At 45.9% G+C, this 14,216-nt stretch overlaps 1 protein-coding gene across 2 annotated transcripts in view; it reads right to left on the reverse strand.

The window, feature by feature from the left end:
- Positions 1 to 14,216, reverse strand: part of SEZ6L (seizure related 6 homolog like) — a 148,786-nt gene that overhangs the window by 13,832 nt on the left and 120,738 nt on the right. The gene's annotated exons all lie outside the window — the stretch shown is intronic.

Genomic DNA, 14,216 nt, shown 5'->3' on the forward strand with positions numbered 1-14,216 from the left:
TCCTCTGGACACGTTCCAGTTTGTCAGTGTCCTTCTTGAACTGTGGTGCCCAGAACTGGACACAGTACTCCAGGTGAGGTCTGACCAGAGCAGAATACAGTGGCACTATTACTTCCCTTGATCTAGATGCTATACTCCTATTGATGCAGCCCAGAATTGCATTGGCTTTTTTAGCTGCCGCGTCACACTGTTGGCTCATGTCAAGTTTGTGGTCAACAAAGACTCCTAGATCCTTTTCACATGTACTGCTCTCAAGCCAGGTGTCCCCCATCTTGTCCCCCTGATCCATCTTGTAGGATCAGGCTCAAAGCCTCTCTGGCCCAGCATCCTGCTTCCCACATAGGCCAGTCCAATGCTTTCAGGAAGTGCGCAGGCTGAACATGAAGGAAGTAGCTCTCCTTTGCTGTTACTCAGCCCTTCTGGATCAGACCAAAGGCTCATCTAGAGGTATATTTTGGAACATGCCCTATTCTTTTGATCATAATTGGTCTTAACTAGTTTTAATATTGTATTTTTGAGTGGTTGTTACCCACTCAGGGACCTCAAAATGGAGAGGTGGAGAAGAAATCTAATCTTGTTGTCTGTGTGCTTGCTTGATCTGCGTAGCTCAGTTGGTAGAGCATGAGACTCTTAAAGTTTTTAGTGTTTGATGTTGTAACTGTGTTTTTACTATTTTTTGTTGGGAGCTGCCAAGAGTGGCTGGGGCAACCCTGTCAGATGGGTGGCTTATAAATAATAGAGATTAATAAAAACAACCACCACCACCACCATCCCAGGGGTGCAGGTTCAAGCCCCAAGCTGGGAAAAAAGATTCCTGCATTGCAGGGGGTTCGACTAGATGACTCTTGTGGTCCCTTACAACTCTACAGTTCTATGATTTAGACATCTTAAGATACTGTAATCAAATTTCAGATGAAGGAGCAGATTTTCTTCTATTTTTCGAAACAATTGAACTCCATTTGGACCCAGGATGGTGGAACAAACTTGTCAGAACAGGGGTTTTCTCTGTCTTGACCTTAGACTGGTTCTGGACTTTGCTTCTTGAGTTGCCCCTGTGTTTTTACTATGGAATTGCTTTTTGGATTGCCCTGAGTGTGGACTTGGGGCAGCTGGGTCCCACAAGCAGTAGTGAAGGCCACCAACTTGGATGGCTTTAAAGGAGGATTAGATAAATTAATGTGCCTAAGGCTGTCAATGGCTACTAGTCACAATAGCTATGTTCTGCCTTAACGGTTCAGAATGTGCCTCTGAATGTGCAAGTAGCGTGGGGTGGGGGGAGCACTGCTGTTGCTCTGGGGTCCTTCTTGCAGGATTCCTGTGGGGAACTGGTTGGGAAGATGATGATCGAGATGGGCCCTCGGCCTGATCCAACAGGCTCTTCTGCTGCTCTTAGCAGGCTGCTGTTTATGTCTGGATGCCATTTTCAACCAAGGTGTGGACGGAATATTTTAAAACGGCACTGTTTTTAAAATTTTGTTTTCTTAGAGTTCCTGGGCAATGCTAGAAACTGCCAGTACTTTGTATGTTGACACTGGAAAGCAGATGTCAAGGTTGAGCCCTGCTGTACATGAAGCCTGGAAATCAAGTGCTGCAGTTTCCCAGAACAACTCAAAAGTTTGCCCAGACCTGTATTGATCAGAGGCAGAAGTGGGATGCACATCCAGATCACTAGGAGAAGTTGCTTTTACGAGCCCCCTTGGCCCCCTGAGCTAGTTTGCCTTAATGGTAGACAAGCAGGGAAGAACCAAGCCAAGTAGGCATGACTTGCAAAGTGATGAAATCCAAAATGCAAAGCAAGACTGTTCCCCAAGGGCATGGGAAAATAAAACTCGGATGTCCCTGTGCCTTTAAAAGAAGTCAAATGGAAATGGATTACAAATATCAAATAAATAAGTATGCCTTCTGTTGTTTTATTCTTGTACTATGTTTTAAACTTCATGGATCCATCCCCTTCATGGATCACTGCCTTGCCGTGGCAAAGGGGCTTGAATAGCTCAGAGTAGCTATGAACTATGCCGAGCAGGGCACCCAAGATGAACAGGTCATAGTGGAGAGTTTTGACCAAATGTGATCCACCTGGAGGAGGAACTGGCAAGCCACTCCAGTATCCCTGCCAAGAAAACTCCATAGACAAAGACAACAGGCACCAAAAAGTTATGACGCTGGAAGATGAGCCCCTCAGGTCGGAAGGCGTCCAACATGCTACTGAGGAAGAGTGGAGGACAAGTACAAGTAGATTCAGAGCTGATGAAGCGGCTGGGCCAAAGCCGAAAGGACGCTCAGTTGCGGATATGCCTGGAAGCGAAAGGAAAGTCCAATGCTGTAAAGAAAAATATTGCATAGGAACCCGGAATGTAAGAACCATGAACCTTGGTAAGTTGGATGTGGTCAAAAATGAGATGGCAAGAAAAAATATTGACATCCTGGGCATCAGTGAACTAAAATGGATGGGAATGGGCGAATTCAGTTTGGATGACCATCATATCTACTACTGTGGGCAAGAAACCCATAAAAGAAATGGAGTGGCCCTCATAGTCAACAAAAGAGTGGTGAAAACTGTACTGGGATGCAATCTCAAAAATGATAGAATGATCTCGATACGAATCCAAGGCAGACCTTTTAACATCACAGTAATCCAAGTTTATGCACCAACTACTGGTGCTGAAGAAACTGAAATTGAGCAATTCTATGAAGACTTACAACACCTTATAGAAGTGACACCAAAGAAGGATGTTCTTCTCATTATAGAGGATTGGAATGCTAAAGTAGGGAACCAAGAGATAAAAGGAACAACTGGCAAGTTTGGCCTCGGAGATCAAAACGAAGCAGGGCAAAGGCTAATAGAGTTCTGTCAAGAGAACAAGCTGGTCATCACAAACACTCTTTTCCAACAACACAAGAGATGACTCTACACATGGACATCACCAGATGGGCAGCATCAAAATCAGATTGATTATATTCTCTGCAGCCAAAGATGGAGAAGCTCTATACAGTCAGCAAAAACAAGACCTGGAGCTGACTGTGGCTCAGATCATCAGCTTCTTATAGCAAAATTCAAGCTTAAACTGAAGAAAGTAGGAAAAACCACTGGGCAGGTAAGACACAATCTAAATCAAATCTCTTATGAATACACAGTGGAAGTGAGGAACAGGTTCAAGGATTTATATTTGCTGGACAGAGTGCCTGAAGAACTATGGATGGAGCCTCGTAACATTATACAGGAGGCAGCAACGAAAACCATCCCAATGAAAAGGAAATGCAAGAATGCAAAGTGGCTGTCCAACGAGGCCTTACAAATAGCGGGGGAGAGAAGGCAAGCAAAATGCAAGGGAGATAGTGAAAGATACAGGAAACTGAATGCAGATTTCCAAAAAATAGCAAGGAGAGACAAGAAGGCCTTCTTAAACGAGCAATGCAAAGCAATAGAGGAAAACAGCAGAAGATCTGTTCAAGAAAATTGGAGATATGAAAAGAACATTTTGTACAAAGATTACCATAATAAAGGACAAAAGTGGTAAGGACCTAACAGAAGCAGAAGACATCAAGAAGAGGTGGCAAGAATACACAGAGGAATTATACCAGAAAGATATGGATACCAGAAAGATATGGATGTACATCACAGATAGTGTGGTTGCTGACCTTGAGCCAGACATCCTGGAGAGTGAAGTCAAATGGGCCTTATAAAGCACAGCAAATAACAAGGCCAGTGGAAGTGATGATATTCCAGCTGAACTATTTAAAATTTTAAAAGATGATGCTGTTAAGGTGCTACACTCAGTATGCCAGCAAGTTTGGAAAACTCAGCAGTGGCCAGAGGATTGGAGAAGATCAGTCTACATCCCAATCCCAAAGAAAGGCAGTGCCAAAGAATGCTCCAACTACCGCACAATTACACTCATTTCGCACGCTAGCAAGGTTATGCTTAAAATTCTAGAAGGAAGGCTCAAGCAGTATGTGGACCGAGAATTCCCAGAAGTGCAAGCTGGATTTAGAAGAGGCAGAGGAACCAGAGACCAAATTGCAAACATGCGCTGGATTATGGAGAAAGCTAGAGAGTTCCAGAAGGACATCTACTTCTGCTGCATTGACTTTGCAAAAGCCTTTGACTGTGTAGGCCACAGCAAACTATGGCAAGTTCTTAAAGAAATGGGAGTTCCTGATCACCTCATCTGTCTCCTGAGAAATCTCTATAGAATCATAGAGTTGGAAGAGACCACAAGGGCCATCGAGTCCAACCCCCTGCCAAGCAGGAAACACCATCAGAGCACTCCTGACATATGGTTGTCAAGCCTCTGCTTAAAGACCTCCAAAGTAGGAGACTCCACCACACTCCTTGGCAGCAAATTCCACTGTCGAACAGCTCTTACTGTCAGGAAGTTCTTCCTAATGTTTAGGTGGAATCTTCTTTCTTGTAGTTTGGATCCATTGCTCCGTGTCTGCTTCTCTGGAGCAGCAGAAAACAACCTTTCTCCCTCCTCTATGTGGCATCCTTTTATATATTTGAACATGGCTATCATATCACCCCTTAATCTCCTCTTCTCCAGGCTAAACATGCCCAGCTCCCTTAGCCGTTCCTCATAAGGCATCGTTTCCAGGCCTTTGACCATTGGTTGCCCTCCTCTGGACACGTTCCAGTTTGTCAGTGTCCTTCTTGAATTGTGGTGCCCAGAACTGGACACAGTACTCCAGGTGAGGTCTGACCAGAGCAGAATACAGTGGCACTATTACTTCCCTTGATCTAGATGCTATACTCCTATTGATGGAGCCCAGAATTGCAGCCCAGAATCTATGTGGGACAAGAAGCTACAGTTAGAACTGGATATGGAACAACTGATTGGTTCAAAATTGGGAAAAGAGTACGACAAGGCTGGATATTGTCTCCCTGCTTATTTAACTTATATGCAGAATTCATCATGCGAAAGGCTGGGCTGGATGAATCCCAAGCCAGAATTAACATTGCCGGAAGAAATATCAACAACCTCAGATATGCTGATGACACAATCATGATGGCAGAAAGTGAGGAGGAGTTAAAGAAGCTCTTAATGAGGGTGAGAGAGGAGAGCGCAAAATATGGTCTGAAGCTCAACATCAAAAAAACGAAGATCATGGCTACTGGTCCCATCACCTCCTGGCAAACAGAAGGGGAAGAAATGGAGGCAGTGAGAGATTTTACTTTCTTGGGTTCCATGATCACTGCAGATGGTGACAGCAGCCACGAAATTAAAAGACGCCTGCTTCTTGGGAGAAAAGCAATGACAAACCTAGACAGCATCTTAAAAAGTAGAGACATCACCTTGCCAACAAAGATCCGTATAGTAAAAGCTATGGTTTTCCCAGTAGTGATGTATGGAAGTGAGAGCTGGACCATAAAGAAGGCTGATCACCAAAGAATGGATGCTTTTGAATTCTGGTGCTGGAGGAGACTCTTGAGAGTCCCATGGACTGCAAGAAGATCAAACCGATCCATTCTTAAGTAAATCAGCCCTGAGTGCTCACTGGAAGGACAGATTGTGAAGCTGAGGCTCCAATACTTTGGCCACCTCATGAGAAGAGAAGACTCCCTGGAAAAGACCCTGATGTTGGGAAAGATTGAGGGCACAAGGAGAAGGGGACGACAGAGGATGAGATGGCTGGATGGTGTTCTCGAAGCTATCAGCATGAGTTTGACTAAACTGCGGAAGGCAGTGGAAGACAGAAGTGCCTGGCGTGCTCTGGTCCATGATGACTAAACGACTAAACAACAAATGTTTTAAAAACATATATTTAATTTACAGGAAAATCAAGTTGTTACAATGTGGTATGATGAACATATGTCTAAAGAAACCAATAGAAAAGAACAGCAAAAAAGAAGAAGAAAGAACAGAAGCGGCAGGCAAAGCTCATGGCATGAAGATCAGTGAATCTCTGCATGGCAAGCAGACAGGGGACAATATCAGAAACTGGTAACCCCTCACTGGTCTCACTTCTAAATTCAACACAGTAGCAGAGCTTCTATTGGCCAGCAGAGGGTGCTGCTCTTCAGTAAATTCAAACTTTCCCCTTCAACTCAGAGTTGATTGCAAATATTTGGGCGTGGGGGCAGGTGGAGTCAAGGAGAAACACCAGTCTGCCAGCCAGCCAGAAAAGAGCCCCGTCATGTTCTTGTGTCTTTATCAGTAGGAATCAGCAGCAGCCCAAAGCATTCACAGTTATCACCATCTGCTAATGTCTGCACACTAAATTGTGACTTCCAGAACACCACGGGGTTCTCAGTTCTGTTTAATAATTTTAAGGTCCTGATGCTGGTGGCAGGAGATGGATGAAGGAGAGATGCAGAAGCTGCAATAAAAAGTCCCCTGGAGGGAGCAATGGGAAGGGCTAGCAGAGCACCATCTAAGACATGGGTAGGCAAAGGGGTGCCCTCCAGATGTTGCTGGATTACAACTCCCACAATCCCTGGTGCCACTGGGCTGATGAGAATAAGAATCCCAAGAACATTTGGAGAGCACCATGTTGGCTACCCTTGGTCTAAGATGTAAATTGCACCAAACCGTGCTGGTCCACAACAGGAGAGAGAGCACTTGGAAGTCACCTGTTGTGAAGATCTCAAAATATCCCAAGGGCTGCCACATGGAAGACGGAGCAAGCCTGTTTTCTGCTGTTCCAGAAGGGAAAACTGGAACCAATGGATTCATATGATAAGAAAGGAGGTTCTGACGCAACATTAGGAATAACATTCTGGTGGTAAGAGGTACTCGACTGTGGAACAGGTTCCCTTGGAAGCTTCTTCATTGGATGGGCATCTGTCAGAGACTCTTTAGCTGTGATTCCTGAATTTCAGGGGGCTGAACTAGATGACACTTGGGGTACCTTCCAACTCTACAAGTCTATGATTCTGTCTCCCTTGCATGGAATTCTGCCTTGCTCAGATCTGCCCCCACTCCTTGCCTCAGCCCATACAGCTGCTGAGGCTCCCTCCTCATCCTTGGCTGTGTGCCAGCTTAGCTGGGAATTTGATTAAAGTTCTTCTTGGAAGCCACTTGGATAATCCCACTGGAAAGCTGACATTTTATAGTAAATCGTGGCTTCCTGTCAAAAGACTGTTTTCCTGGTGGCATTTATGCCTGGTAACACACAGTCCCTTCTTAGACACAAAGTCAGAAAAGCTAAAGCACAGAATGAACTCAGGCTTGCTAGAGAGGTTAAAAGCAACAAAAAAGGCTTTTATGGGTATGATCGTAGCAAAAGGAAGAACAAAGAAACAGTGGGGTCACTCAGAGGAGAAGATGGTGAAATGCAAACAGGGGACACAGAAAGGGCTGAACTCCTCAATGCCTTCTTTGCCTCAGTCTTCTCCAATAAAGAAAACAATGCCCGACCTGAATAATTTGGAGCAAATGATTCAGCAAAGGAAACACAGCCCAGAATAACTAAGGAGATAGTACAAGAATACTTGGCTAGTTTAGATGTATTCAAGTCTCCAGGGCCAGATGAACTGCATCCAAGAGTATTAAAAGAACTGGCAGATGTGATCTCAGAACCACTGGCAGTCATCTTTGAGAATTCCTGGAGAACAGGCGAAGTCCCGGCAGACTGGAGGAGGGCAAATGTTGTCCCTATTTTCAAAAAAGGGGAAAAGAGAGGACCCAAATAATTACCGCCCAGTCAGTCTGACATCAATACCAGGGAAGATTCTGGAGCAGATCATTAAGCAAACAGTCTGTGAGCACCTAGAAAGGAATGCTGTGATCACCAATAGTCAGCATGGATTTCTGAAAAATAAGTCATGTCAGACTAACCTGATCTCGTTTTTTGACAGAATTACAAGCCTGGTAGATGAAGGGAACACAGTGGATGTAGCCTACCTTGATTTCAGCAAGGCATTTGACAAGGTGCCCCATGATATTCTTGTAAAGAAGCTGGTAAAATGCGGTCTTGACTATGCTACCACTCAGTGGATTTGTAACTGGCTGACTGACCGAACCCAAAGGGTGCTCATCAATGGTTCCTCTTCATCCTGGAGAAGAGTGACTAGTGGGGTGCCACAGGGTTCTGTCTTGGGCCCGGTCTTATTCAACATCTTTATCAACGACTTGGATGATGGACTCAAGGGCATCCTGATCAAATTTGCAGATGACACCAAACTGGGTGGTGGTGGTGGTGGTGGCTAACACCCCAGAGGACAGGATCACACTTCAAAACGACCTTGACAGATTAGAGAACTGGGCCAAAACAAACAAGATGAATTTTAACAGGGAGAAATGTAAAGTATTGCACTTGGGCAAAAAAGAAGAAGAGAGGCACAAATACAAGATGGGTGACACCTGGCTTGAGAGCAGTACATGTGAAAAGGATCTAGGAGTCTTGGTTGACCACAAACTTGACATGAGCCAACAGTGTGACGCGGCAGCTAAAGAAGCCAATGCAATTCTGGGCTGCATCAATAGGAGTATAGCATCTAGATCAAGGGAAGTAATAGTGCCACTGTATTCTGCTCTGGTCAGACCTCACCTGGAGTACTGTGTCCAGTTCTGGGCACCACAGTTCAAGAAGGACACTGACAAACTGGAACGTGTCCAGAGGAGGGCAACCAAAATGGTCAAAGGCCTGGAAACGATGCCTTATGAGGAACGGCTAAGGGAACTGGTCATGTTTAGCCTGGAGAAGAGGAGGTTAAGGGGTGATATGATAGCCATGTTCAAATATATAAAAGGATGTTACATAGAGGAGGAGAAAGGTTGTTTTCTGCTGCTCCAGAGAAGCGGACACGGAGCAATGCATCCAAACTACAAGAAAGAAGATTCCACCTAAACATTAGGAAGAACTTCCTGACAGTAAGAGCTGTTTGACAGTGGAATTTGCTGCCAAGGAGTGTGGTGGAGTCTTCTCCTTTGGAGGTCTTTAAGCAGGGGCCTGACAACCATATGTCAGGAGTGCTCTGATGGTGTTTCCTGCTTGGCAGGGGGTTGGACTCGATGGCCCTTGTGGTCTCTTCCAACTCTATGATTCTGTGATTCTTTTCTCCTAAGAGCTGAGGAGAGCACAACTTTAATGGGTTCACACAGAGAGCAAAAACCTTCTGATTCTGAGGACTGCTCCAAATACGACAAACAGACACTGCAGACTGGAAAAGGTCCTACCCTGGATTAGAAGGCTGACCAAAGATTTGGAGAGGGAAGGGTTGGAGGGATCTTCCTTCAACTTCCTTCAAGGGTGGATGTAAATTGCCCTCTTCTTATTCTCAAGTCACAGGTCAGCCAGAAAGGGTCGTGCTACTGCTACCCACACACCTGCCAATCACTACTGTTTGTGACCTGCAGAGCTGTGAAATCCAAACCCCCAAAGCCAGCAACCGGCATGTCATTGGCCCGAAGTGCAACGCAAGAGGGCACCCTTGCAGGGGTGGGGCGAGGGGACCTGCTGTCCTCTGACTGGAGCTGGCAGCCACCATTTAGATGTGGTTGCCAGGCTGTTGTAGTAGTTGCAGACTCTTCAGAAGCAGCAGCTGGTTCAGAGGATGGGCCCTATATTGCATGTTAAATAAGCATAAGGTCTGCAGTCTTGAACTGGGAAGCCCCTTTGGTCCCCTTGAAATCTCCAGGTGCTGCTTCCAGAGGTGGAAAGCCTGCAGCTCACACTTGCAACTTTTCCGCAGTGTCCACATGGCATCACTGGTATAAAAAAGAATAGCCTGTATTCCCTACCCCCAATCCCTTAATCCAGATTTTCCCTATCCATGACAAATCCAATGCATTATTTAAAACAAACAGACAGACAGGCAGGCAGACAGACAGACAGACAGACAGACAACTCATGCAGTTGCTGGCAGCTCTTTTGCAATTATCTATGTGACCTGTTTGTGATGCTAAGCCCCCATCTGGAGTCCTCCCAACTCTGGGGTGCCTTCATCTCCAGCTGCTCTTTGGCCCCTGGCAACTAATTCCCAAGGATAAAATGCAGTCGTCCAATGAATATTCCTAAATGGCAGCTTCGCTCAGAAATACACAAATAAATTGGGTCTCCCGCTACATGTTTAATTTCTTAACATCCGAATCATAGTTAGATCCCATCTATGAATTTCAGAGCAGTGTCCATAATTGTTTCCCCATTTCTTCCTCCCAATAAGCCTGCAGTATAGGCCAGACCAAGAGAGAGGGGTTGAGCTTCATGGCTGGAGTTGGGGCCTTTCCTCACCTATTTACCTCTCTGTTGAATGTTAGGAGGGCATAGGAAAATATCTGCGTTGTCTGTCTCTGTACCTAGACAGGGGAAGAGGAATGATTGGCCAGGCAGGGCCAGACTCTGGTAATATGGCACCCTGAGCAAGGACAACGTTGGGCACCACCCACTAAATATTTCTTATTTTCACAATAATTCATTTTGGTGCAGTTGCTTTTTATGGATCTTCTCAGTAGATACTCGTATCAATATAGGGATGATGATGCTCCTCTTCTGCTCAGTGCCCGGGGGGGGGGGGGGGCTGCCCGCAATGCCCTGAGTCTGCTTCTGGGCCAGGGAGACAGCTGTGCCAGCATTGGTCTGCCAGCCCCGCAGAGACCGTCTGTTTGCCTCCATGCTGCAGTCAGAAATCTCAGCTTGGTGTTAGATGGGAGGCGTGTGGATTTATTGCAAGACAAAGACCCATCAGGCTTAAATAAATGGAAGGCGGGTATTTACAAAGCCTTCAGTGAGCTCAAGTGGTAAATAAAGTTGTGGAACTAGCTCTTGCCTAAACCGCAAAGCGGCTTTTGCCAAGGGAATTTCTCTCTGATCCCTTCAAGCAAGTTGGAGGGTGGAGGGCGACTGATGCTAATGGAGCTGCTCCGTAGGAATCTATGCTGTCTGCCCTATTATCAGATGTGATTTGCCTGCTGTAGCTACTCGGCAGCATTTTGTGCATGCTCAGAGACATTTGTTTTCTCCATCAGTTTCTAGTGTATAACAAAGCTGTCCGCTGCCTCATCTTCCTGTCCCTCCCTTCCCCCTATGCCACCCCCCCACAAAAGATCGCGGCAGCATGCATATAATTCCTTTTCTAATCATCATTGGTAGGGAAGTCTATACTGAGAGCCAGAGATTTGCTCAAGGCCTCCCAGTTTCCTGGCTTGAGAGGATATCTACACCTGGATCTTCACTGGCTAATCACAACCATCTCTCTGTTCCCCTGACTTGCTCACTTGCTTTATCCTCCATTGCCAGACATCTCCCTGTCTCTCCACCCTCAACGTGTGCAGGGAGGCTTTCATATGTGGAGGGGAAGAATCAGATGCCTTAGGGGACTCACTCATTAGTGGGGTCCTGGCAAGAGGGGGCAGGGGAGACAACAGCTCTGTCCTGGACATCTCGGCTTGAGCCTGCAGGCTGGTCTCCTGCCCATCAGCTGATCTTATTTAATAGAGAGCCAGCAACTGCATGTGGAGGAGTGGAGACGCAAACCCAGTTCACCATATTATGAGTCTACCGCTCTTAACCACTACACCACACTGGCTCTCTGAGCATGCACATCCTTCTGACACGCTGTCATTAGAAAGCATTCCAGACCCTCCATCACCAAGAACCCTGTGAGCCTTAAAAGTAGGAGAGCAAAGAGCTCAAAGACAGAGGGCACATAGAATCATAGAATCATAGAATCATAGAGTTGGAAGAGACCACAAGGGCCATCGAGTCCAACCCCCTGCCAAGCAGGAAACACCATCAGAGCACTCCTGACATATGGTTGTCAAGCCCCTGCTTAAAGACCTCCAAAGTAGGAGACTCCACCACACTCCTTGGCAGCAAATTCCACTGTCGAACACCTCTTACTGTCAGGAAGTTCTTCCTAATGTTTAGGTGGAATCTTCTTTCTTGTAGTTTGGATCCATTGCTCCGTGTCCGCTTCTCTGGAGCAGCAGAAAACAACCTTTCTCCCTCCTCTATGTGACATCCTTTTATATATTTGAACATGGCTATCATATCACCCCTTAACCTCCTCTTCTCCAGGCTAAACATGCCCAGCTCCCTTAGCCGTTCCTCATAAGGCATCGTTTCCAGGCCTTTGACCATTTTGGTTGCCCTCCTCTGGACACGTTCCAGTTTGTCAGTGTCCTTCTTGAATTGTGGTGCCCAGAACTGGACACAGTACTCCAGGTGTGGTCTGACCAGAGCAGAATACAGTGGCACTATTACTTCCCTTGATCTAGATGCTATACTCCTATTGATGCAGCCCAGAATTGCATTGGCTTTTTTAGCTGCCGCGTCACACTGTTGGCTCCTGTCAAGTTTGTGGTCAACCAAGACTCCTAGATCCTTTTCACATGTACTGCTCTCAAGCCAGGTGTCACCCATCTTGTATTTGTGCCTCTCATTTTTTTTGCCCAAGTGCAATACTTTACATTTCTCCCTGTTAAAATTCATCTTGTTTGTTTTTGCCCAGTTCTCTAATCTGTCAAGGTCATTTTGAAGTGTGATCCTGTCCTCTGGGGTGTTAGCCACCCCTCCCAGTTTGGTGTCATCTGCAAATTTGATCAGGATGCCCTTGAGTCCATCATCCAAGTCGTTGATAAAGATGTTGAATAAGACCGGGCCCAAGACAGAACCCTGTGGCACCCCACTAGTCACGCTTCTCCAGGATGAAGAGGAACCATTGATGAGCACCCTTTGGGTTCGGTCAGTCAGCCAGTTACGAATCCACTGAGTGGTAGCATAGTCAAGACCGCATTTTACCAGCTTCTTTACAAGAATATCATGGGGCACCTTGTCAAATGCCTTGCTGAAATCAAGGTAGGCTACATCCACTGCGTTCCCTTCATCTACCAGGCTTGTAATTCTGTCAAAAAATGAGATCAGGTTAGTCTGACATGACTTATTTTTCAGAAATCCATGCTGACTATTGGTGATCACAGCATTCCTTTCTAGGTGCTCACAGACTGTTTGCTTAATGATCTGCTCCAGAATCTTCCCTGCTATTGATGTCAGACTGACTGGGCGGTAATTATTTGGGTCCTCTCTTTTCCCCTTTTTGAAAATAGGGACAACATTTGCCCTCCTCCAGTCTGTCGGGACTTCGCCTGTTCTCCAGGAATTCTCAAAGATGACTGCCAGTGGTTCTGAGATCACATCTGCCAGTTCTTTTAATACTCTTGGATGCAGTTCATCTGGCCCTGGAAAGCACCTGTAGAGGAGACGATGACCAATGAGGAAGTGGGAAAGAAGGAGGGGTGGAGATTCACTTGGGACAACGCCATTATCCAAGAGGCTGGGGTCCATAGCCTCTCTGTGTAAAGATTAAAATAAAAAAGGACTGCAAGGAACTTTTCCTTGTCTTTATCGTTGACAGCATCCTGACAGTGGCATGTACAGCATGTGAGCATTCAACATTAAATGTGCTTAGATGCTTGGGATGCTTTGAAATGTTTTCAGCTGGTTTTAAATGTTTTTAGTGTCATAGAAATTATAGAAAAAATAGAATTAAAATTTGAAATGTGTGTGAGAAAGGCTGAACAAGTGAAGGTTGGAAAGTGAAGGTTGTGATTGTGGGAGAAGCTTCTGAGAAGGACAGAATGAGACACATGCAGGAGCTGTTGCTATGACTGTTGAGGGCAAAGGAAGGAGGGAAAGATAAGAAAGTTGTGATGCCTTGTGATTAAACCAGTATAAGCTGGAAGATGGAAGTCCTGCCATAGAACTGCTGCTTTGCTTCCCTTTGCTTGTAAGTGTATACATGTTTGTGCCTTTGCTATATTTGTGTTGCCACCTCTCAACTCCTTGCTGGCTGAGGTTGTGTTACACTGGCCTTGCAACACCTAAATAAATGTCCTGCTTGACTGACAATTGGACTCTGGCCATCCACAATTCAGGAGCCAACAGTGTGACGCGGCAGCTAAAAAGGCCAATGCAATTCTGGGCCTCATCAATAGGAGTATAGCATCTAGATCAAGGGAAGTACAGTGGTGCCCCGCAAGACGAATGCCTCGCAAGACAAAAAACTCGCTAGACGAAAGGGTTTTTCGGTTTTGCGTTGCTTCGCTAGACGAATTTTCCTATGGGCTTGCTTCGCAAGACGGAAACGTCTTGCGCTTTTTTCTTAAAGCCGCTTGAAGAGGCGCAGTTGCGATGGACCGTGCTTCGCAAGACGAAAAACATCGCAAGACGAAAAGACTCGCGGAACGAATTATTTTCGTTTTGCGAGGCACCACTGTAATAGTGCCACTGTATTCTGCTCTGGTCAGACCTCACCTGGAGTACTGTGTCCAGTTCTG

This window comes from Podarcis liolepis, assembly GCF_965112155.1.
Source record: "Podarcis liolepis genome assembly, chromosome: 15".
NCBI classification, from domain to species: Eukaryota; Metazoa; Chordata; class Lepidosauria; order Squamata; family Lacertidae; genus Podarcis; species Podarcis liolepis.